This window comes from Macrobrachium rosenbergii, chromosome 3, assembly GCF_040412425.1.
Source record: "Macrobrachium rosenbergii isolate ZJJX-2024 chromosome 3, ASM4041242v1, whole genome shotgun sequence".
In the NCBI taxonomy this organism is placed as follows: domain Eukaryota; kingdom Metazoa; phylum Arthropoda; class Malacostraca; order Decapoda; family Palaemonidae; genus Macrobrachium; species Macrobrachium rosenbergii.
Window position 1 is genome coordinate 22,771,614 of NC_089743.1, and position 9,484 is coordinate 22,781,097.

Below are 9,484 nucleotides of genomic sequence, written 5' to 3' on the forward strand. Positions count from 1 at the left end.
TCTCCAGCGAAGTCCACCAACTAACGACAACAGGCCGTAATATCACGACGTCCTGCTGCCGTCTCGCCAAAATGCACAAGGACACGGGGCCACTGCACCTGAGCCAAAACTGCCGACAGGGTCTCCACCTGCGGCCAACAAACAACCATCTTCGTTGGTGCGCTGCTCCAGCCTGGGCCCAAACACCGGCTGCCCAAGAAACGTCTTCAAAGTCGAACTGCTGCTGGTACTCAAAAGTTCTCTTCCCCAAGAGAACAACCTGTTCGCTACTGCTGCCCGAACCTGACTAAAGGTTGGCGCCACGCCAACACAGACGTAAACACTCCTGTGAAAATAAGAGGAGGGGGGGAGGATTAGCCAAACAAACAAACTACCATAACGCCCATAAAACAACCAAAGATCCTAATAGTGTCCATATATACCATATACAATTTCTTCTCTATTTTTATATTTCTCCCATAATTCTTAATAAAAAAAGACACTCGATCTGAACACTTCTACCTTGTCTAAACCCAGACGTGTCTTGCCTTATCTATCCATTTGTCATATCTTACATTCTTAATCAGAACCATAAAATATACCTTACCTGGTATACATTATAATAATATGACCCTCTAATCCTTAAGTCTCTGTTATCACATTGAACACTCCCTACTGAATCTTCCCCAAAGACAGACACACCTTGGTCAGCCACTCAAACTTTCACCAACGTACTGCACCATCTTACTATAAATTCCTGTGTATTTTGTTCAGTCTTACTTAATTGCCATCCTCATGTCCTCAGCACTCATTCCCAAGAAAATTGTTTAATTTACATCAACCACCTCCACCTTGCATCCTTCATCCATGACTATTCTTTTAAATTCAACAAATCTTCACTTCACCCACCTGGGACTACATTCCCTTCAGACCGCCTTTCTCCATATGCATTCTTTATTCTGAGATGTGTGCGCTCAATACCCTTTCCTCTCTGCAGTTACTTTATTATAGAACAACTTATTCTCCATAAGGCTATTGTTCGCTTTTTCTCCCTCCTTTCTACATGAATTTGTTGTCCGTTTACTGATATTAGTAGAAATGAGGTGCTTCCTTATAAAATGTTAGTAACCCAGCCATGGAAATTAACAGAAATTTCATATTGTAAATATTTTCATGGTTTTAAGAAAAATATGACAGATAGAGAGAATCGTTCCATGTTTATGGAACACAGTGAGGTTCATGAGGATTCAACTTGTGTATTCACAGATGGCTCTAAATCCAGTGCTGGCATTGGATTTGGAGTTTTTAGTAATAAGTTGTGCACCAAAGGTGCACTTCCTGCTTTAACATCTATTTTTACGGCATAGTTGCTTGGGATTTTAAACGCTATTGAAAAAATAGCAATTACCGATGAGAGAAATTTCACAATTTTAGCGACTCCAAGAGTGCATTGCAGGCACTTAATGTTTTTAACTCGATTAATCCCTTGGTTTTGAAAATTCAGCAATGGGTGCACCTCTTACTATACAAAGGAACACAAATTAGGTTTTGTTGGGTTCGAGCACATGCTGGTGTGCATGGGAATGAAGAAGCTGACAGATTGGCTAAAGTAGCAGCTCTAGATTTACTTCCAAGGAGGTGTCCACTTTTATATAATGATGATTTCTTCCCAAGCGTTAGAAAATTTATGATTAATTTGTGTCAAGAGCACTGGAATGGTATAGAATAAGGGAGACGGCTCCATGCCGCTTCAGGATAGGGCGTACTCGCCTAAACACAGCTTTCTGATGGCAGGGGAGAATCAACCTTTTTGTGAGGATTGTCTGGCGCCCTTGGCTGTGAGGCACTAGCTGGCTGAGCACCCCAGTTTTGGGGATATTAGAAGCAGTTATCTCCCTGAGGCTCTTGGTCGGGATGGTAGGTTCATCCTTGCCAAGATCCTTGGAGAGGATGTGGTGTATGATGCCAGTGGCATTTTTAGATTTACTATCGACGCTGAATTTCTCCCAAAAATATTATATTTCGTTCATTTTCTTTTATCTTTTTGTTGTTTTTATAGCAGCTATGTTGTTCATTTAACTGATGTCGGCATCAATGACCCAGCTGTCACGATGCCAGATAACTCAAAAATCATTCATTGCCTATTTACCCTTCCTCTTGTACTCTTGCTCATGTCACGGATACTCTCAGGTGAATACCTTTCTTTTCTACACCTTCCAGCTAGCCCGGACGCCTTTTTCCCGAGACGTAACTGAGTATTGCACCAGTATTTGTCCCTGAAGAAAGCGTGACGCTACATCTTAAAAATCAACCATACAATTTTCTTGAAAACAATCTCATTACGTTTCCCACACCCAAATTACTACTCGGGTTGTAACTAATCAAACTTAACCTAACCTAGAGGCACGGTAAAAAAAACCGGGGCTGGTGCACTACTAGTATACATCTCGGGAATATGCACCTAGGAAACAATCACTGCTCATCTTTCCCCTTTCTTGCAGAGACAGTCCTTTCACATTTCTTTAATTAGTGCTAAAATATCCAGCTTTCGCTACTAAATCTAATTAGCATTTATGCGATTCGTACTTTCTGTACCATATGATTCACATTCAACATCCAAAGATACTTTGGCTTATTTCTTATCTGGTTTTTTAAACAAGTAGAGCACATAGGACCTGCAAACCCGATACTCCTGCCATCTGATGACTTTCAAACCATGCAGGGTGGTAAGTTAGTTTATGCGTGTGTGTAATGTTTGTTTCCTTGACACCCAAAGCACCGAACATGGAACAGAAGTTAGAAATGTGCCGTTTATTTACGCCTTAGTGTTACAGAAGTCTGTCAACCGTAAAGACCACTTTAGGACTACAGCAGACATATAACTTTTTTTGTAGAGGGTGGCGGAGAGAGGAATCATTCATTTCCAATTACATGAGTACAAAAGGAGAACGATGACTGACTGAACGTAGAAATATTGAAGGAATTATCGATGTTTATAATTGGACATCGTAAGACAACTTTCCATCCTCTTGAAGACAAAGACGGAATATAGTAATTTAGAAAAGAAATGTCAGAAACTGAGTAACCTTCATCCATCAGACTTTTTTATAACAGTAAGTGTTTCCATGGCGATTTGCATTCACTATGGGCCTGTCATCGTTCTCGGCTCTTCCATTGAAATATAAATTTCAGAAACCTTGGTCATTTTCTTGGGGTAACATCGTTCTAGTTAAAAAGGTTCTAATCATACAAATTTCAACATCATTTTTATACTTGTAAAATCCGAATGTACAAGTTAACTTGTATTCTGATATTAGTCTCTCTTTTCAGAAAATAAATTTAATTACGAACTGGTAAAAAGCATCAACAATATTGTGTACCATTCAGAACCAACGGCACCTCCTGTCGGCTTCTGGACAGCGAAACAAACATGCAACGCCATATGGGGCAATATCTTCATACCCAAGACCTTAAGTGACTGGACTTTTCTGCTAACAAAAAATATAGAGATGGGATACAATGGAATGTTCCTGCCTATTGTCGATATGAGGTCCTTCCCTGGGACTTTTACACCCGGGTTTAAGTTTTTCGGTTCGAACCTGTCAAGTAAGTTATTATTAGTATTATTATTATTATTATTATTACAAACACGCGTCCATCGAATAAAGTGTCGAGATCACATCCTCCACCAAGGCTGAGCTATCCAAACCCAAAAAATGTCCTGCCTTCACATAAGTTACATTCCAGTCTCTTCTATAATCTACGCGTTTGCCAATCATGAGGCCCATCTTTCCTTAAATCTTAGATATCCACACAACTGTTTTGCGCATATTCCTGCTGAGAAACGGCCGAGCGAACACACATACACACACCAAACGGGACCAAAAACGTAATATCCTTGGAGGCTGTAGAGATTAAAAATCCAGGATAAAATAACTAAAAAAATTACATAAAAACTTGATGCCTCATTTACAATTATTCAGCAATCATCAATTTTCTGTTCTTCTGATTCTATAACTTCCTTCTTTTGGAACACGAGTCTACTGCTACTTTCGGGAATAAACCACGTTTTCTCCTCTTTATGATCATCTCCGTCGGTCGTTTTTCCGAGATTTTTATGCTTATTAGCCTAAAACTGTCGACAATAATCCTCATTTTCTTGTTGGAATAGGATGGCTCCAACGAAACGCTTTACAAGACGAGAGACGAAAATGTAAAATTGCTCCCAAGCCATACTGGCTTGACGCACACACGTACAATGTCTGATCTGATCAAACCATTCACTTTTATACCAGCCGTTGCACAAGAAACATCTCAAGAGCTGGTGATGTCAACTGCGATGAGAGAAAATTTGGGCGCCCTCCTGGTTAAGAACACAAGGAAGCGTCCCCGCATTAAATGGTCCTGAGCGGCTACTGAAAAGAAGAAAAATTACCTAATGCACAAGCGTTGAATAAGCTCGAAACGGGGGACTAGTTCAACTACCTAAGAATGAAGAAACGTACCTAAACCTTCTTAGCATTATTACTCTCTCATCAAGAAACAAGACATTTGACTAACAAGATCAAACTTAAATGGGATTCCCGTATTGTAATGTGTCAATCTTCCCTTGCTGTTCTTTTACCTTGATGTAATTATCAAGGGCAATTTTATCTTTCATATGGACCTACTAAGGGATTCAGAACCGATGAAACACGGTTTTTTTCAGCAACAACTTTTATCAAAGCATCGGATAAAGCTGAAAGTTGGCAAGTGTATATTTTATAACCCTACCTAATTTTTTGCAAGTATTATTTAGAGCCTAAGTTCGATAGTTTTGATATTTATAGAGTAAAATGAAGTCACCGATGCCGGGACCGAGAAAATCACAGACAAGGATCCTAAAACAATTTGACGTAAACATAATATGACGTCATAGGGCTCGCCCATCCACCAGGTAGGCGGTGAATGGATATGCTTAAAGAATTTAGGCTTCGACAAATTCGATAATGGCCAGCAGGATATGGAATTGTCCCCGTGGTTGCAAGACTGCATTTGTGCACTGCTTACCACTTTGTATTGAAGCGAGAAGACCTGTGGCAAGATTTACTCTAGTGTGAATAGGTAATTATTTCTATGGTGGGTAATGGTTACTTGGCCGCCCCAAAAGTGCGGACAGGAGCTGTTAGACAACACGTCATTTTGAGGAAGAGTACTTGAAATCGGACATTATCCATGAGAGCGTGGGACCAGTCATTATTGATCTCGCTAGCGCCGATGAAAACGTGGATGATGACCTCCTCCTCGAGAGTGACGACGACGAAGACATTTTGTAAATTAATTATGTATAGTGTTAGATGTTTTATTTGTACCTCTAAAACATATCTATTAAAACACAGTGATTATAACAATATATGTTCCTCATTCAAACTGATTTCAATATATTTTCCTTTCCATGCATATCAATATAAATCGTGTTACATTTGATTGATATTGAAGCAGGTAAATAATAGCTTGAGCTTGCCCTCAAAATCTTGACTCTACCAGTACCTTTTATTTGCAGCGAGTATACAAGCGCTGTTTAGGGTGTTATATGATATAAATAAAAAACCAAGAAAAATAACAATGGGTTACATTAACTGAAATAAAACAATGGCGTTGACTTTACAACTCTAACAATTGAGGGAAATGAGGCATCATTGCTTTTCATTTAAATTCTACTTCTAGTGACCGCTCCTGACATGCTGCAAACAGAAGGCTATAGTGTCGAAACCTGAGATAAACAAAATGGATTATCTTTTTGTATTCCCGCCCTGAATAGATGTAGATCTAACAAATGAGCTATAGACTGGTTCATTATGTGGATGAACTACTTGCACTGAATTATTTGTAAAGTAGAAACATTACGAATATCAAGAAAATGGAAGAAATCCAAGCTAACAACTTAGTCCTAACAACTGCTGTGGAAGTTGCAATGAAACCTCCACAAAATAATAATAATAATAATAATAATAATAATAATAATAATAATAATAATAATAATAATAATAATAAAAAATTATTGAGAATGATAGTGCTATCAAGGGACGATGACAAAACCTGCTCGCCATCATTGATATCGCTGAAGCCTTGTATGGGTATTAGAAAGGCCAAGAGAGACAAGGTCTACCCAATTGGATGTCGTTGCCTCCCTGCCTGGAGTAACTATGTAAGCGATGACATATCTTCGAGGTACATGCTCATTGCGGCAATTCACCTGCTGATGCAATAAGAAGTAGACAAAGCTCCACCTACATGGGATATTTGGGGAAAGTGAGCAAACCTTCCCTTTCTCTTGGCATTGGGTGCTAATATCAATTAGTGAATATGCCATCGCCAAGTGGGCAGAGCCACAGTGAAGAGACGTTTTCCCCATAAAACTTCTCTTCACTGTGGGTGGAGCCTATGACGTCATAGGTTAACGTCATTATTGTGTTCAAAACCCTACCTGCGATTTTGATGGCTCTGGCATAGGAAACCCACTTTTACTCTGGTAAGTACCAGAACTATTGAACTTAGGTAGTAAATAACACTTGCAATAATTAGGTAGGGTTATAAAATATACACTTGCCAACTTTCACCTTTATCCGATACTTTGATAAAAAGGTGTTGCCGAAAAACCGTGTTTCATCGGCTCTGAATCCCTTAGTAGGTCTAACAACCATCGCCAAGTCTTCCCAAGTCATTATTAACAAACTTATGACCTTTAGCACAATGCTAATAGCATACTGACAGCGATACGCTTTAGTAAAATAATGACTCTAAACTGGAAAAAATAAACTTTATAACAATAATAACAGTATACTAATAGCAATAAACTTGAGTACTATTATCATAGCTTTACAATTACACTATAATGGTTTTAGTATAATAATAACAGCTTACTGATAACAGTATCCCAAAGTACCACTGTGCCTTTTCCTCGTATTTTAAAATTGCAAAATGCGTGCACAGACCTACACCACAATGGGATAGTCTGACGTAAAAACGAACATCATGATGATGAGCAGACCTGCAGTATTATAATCCCTTACGTTAAAATTTGCACTGTATTCTGTAAGATGGCAATTTATCACGATTATTTTCATGCAAATCACCTGCAATGAATAAACGCCCAAACTCATTACGTATATTCTATTTCTTGGTCCATGACGAACACAAGTATATACCGTAGATCGTAGTACCGTAAAGGGGGAACATATACATCATCTAAGCCAGCACCAGATTTCATTAACATCATCACCTCTTTATATTCGTTTCTAAAAGCTATCAGCATTCAGTTTATTTTCTTCGCCACTGAGGTCTCGTGTAGCTGCGTCAACCCTCTCTTGGGATTTTCTCGAAGAATATCGTATGCTGCTCTCTTCTTATTTAAAGCACTGTATTCTAGGTTTTTTCACTTTCCACAGACATAGATGCTCCCCTTAAAGTTCAGTGAACTCCATCCAAAATGGCGTGTGCGCCATCGTCTAGAGGTCTTGAGCACGACCTGAACGAGGTGACGGTTGGAGTACAACTCACTGAACCCAGTAGGTTTGACAAACTAGCCACGTTCAAATTGGCTTGAAATTTTCGGTTTGAACAAACAAAACAAACTGCGCTTGTTTCCATCAAACCATGGTTCACGTCATTTGATCAAGCCAAATTAACAACACGCAGCTTAATTTTTGTCACAAACAGTTGGTAAAATATTTGAACACGTATGAAGGCCTTGAGGGAGCATCTTGGGGAGCGTACCAAATCCCACTACACACAAAGGGCAACCCACCTCTACTCCTATGCTTCTCGATACTGTGGCTTGATGTTCCAACACTCTTTTATACCATCTCTAAAAGTAACGATTTTTTTTCCATCTCTAACAGTAACGATTTTTTTTCCATCTCTAACAGTAAAGATTTTTTTTCTCCATCTCTAACAGTAACGATTTTTTCTCCATCCCTAACAGTAACGATTTTTTTTCTCCATCTCTAACAGTAACGATTTTTTTTCTCCATCTCTAACAGTAACGAATTTTTTCTCCATCTCTAACAGTAACGATTTTTTCTCCATCTCTAACAGTAACGATTTTTTTCTCCATCTCTAACAGTAACGATTTTTTCTCCATCTCTAACAGTAACGATTTTTTTCTCCATCTCTAACAGTAACGATTTTTTTCTCCATCTCTAACAGTAACGATTTTTTCTCCATCCCTAACAGTAACGATTTCTTTTCTCCATCTCTAACAGTAACGAATTTTTTCTCCATCTCTAACAGTAACGATTTTTTCTCCATCTCTAACAGTAACGATTTTTTCCCCATCTCTAACAGTAACGATTTTTTCTCCATCTCTAACAGTAACGATTTTTTTCTCCATCTCTAACAGTAACGATTTTTTTCTCCATCGCTAACAGTAACGATTTTTTCTCCATCCCTAACAGTAACGATTTCTTTTCTCCATCTCTATCAGTAACGAATTTTTCTCCATCTCTAACAGTAACGAATTTTTCTCCATCTCTAACAGTAACGATTTTTTTCTCCATCTCTAACAGTAACGATTTTTTCTCCATCCCTAACAGTAACGATTTTTTTTTCTCCATCTCTAACAGTAACGATTTTTTCTCCATCTCTAACAGTAACGATTTTTTCTCCATCTCTAACAGTAACGATTTTTTTCTCCATCTCTAACAGTAACGATTTTTTCTCCATCCCTAACAGTAACGATTTTTTTTTCTCCATCTCTAACAGTAACGAATTTTTTCTCCATCTCTAACAGTAACGATTTTTTCTCCATCTCTAACAGTAACGATTTTTTTTCTCCATCTCTAACAGTATCGAATTTTTTCTCCATCTCTAACAGTAAAGATTTTTTTTCTCCATCTCTAACAGTAACGAATTTTTTCTCCATCTCTAACAGTAACGATTTTTTCTCCATCTCTAACAGTAACGATTTTTTTCTCCATCTCTAACAGTAACGATTTTTTTAACGATTTTTTTCCATCTCTAACAGTAACGATTTTTTCTCCATCTCTAACAGTAACGATTTTTTCTCCATCTCTAACAGTAACGATTTTTTTCTCCATCCCTAACAGTAACGATTTCTTTTCTCCATCTCTAACAGTAACGAATTTTTTCTCCATCTCTAACAGTAACGATTTTTTCTCCATCTCTAACAGTAACGATTTTTTCCCCATCTCTAACAGTAACGATTTTTTCTCCATCTCTAACAGTAACGATTTTTTTCTCCATCTCTAACAGTAACGATTTTTTTCTCCATCGCTAACAGTAACGATTTTTTCTCCATCCCTAACAGTAACGATTTCTTTTCTCCATCTCTATCAGTAACGAATTTTTTCTCCATCTCTAACAGTAACGAATTTTTTCTCCATCTCTAACAGTAACGATTTTTTTTCTCCATCTCTAACAGTAACGATTTTTTCTCCATCCCTAACAGTAACGATTTTTTTTCTCCATCTCTAACAGTAACGATTTTTTTCTCCATCTCTAACAG

At 38.1% G+C, this 9,484-nt stretch overlaps 1 long non-coding RNA gene across 1 annotated transcript; it reads right to left on the reverse strand.

Moving 5' to 3' along the window:
* Positions 1-3,232: 3,232 nt before the first annotated feature.
* On the reverse strand, positions 3,233-8,398 carry LOC136853034 (uncharacterized). The gene is made up of 2 exons (XR_010857304.1): positions 7,095-8,398; positions 3,233-4,394 (listed from the first exon to the last, which is right to left on the reverse strand). It is a non-coding gene; the product is annotated as an uncharacterized lncRNA (long non-coding RNA).
* Between the last annotated feature and the right edge of the window lie 1,086 nt (positions 8,399-9,484).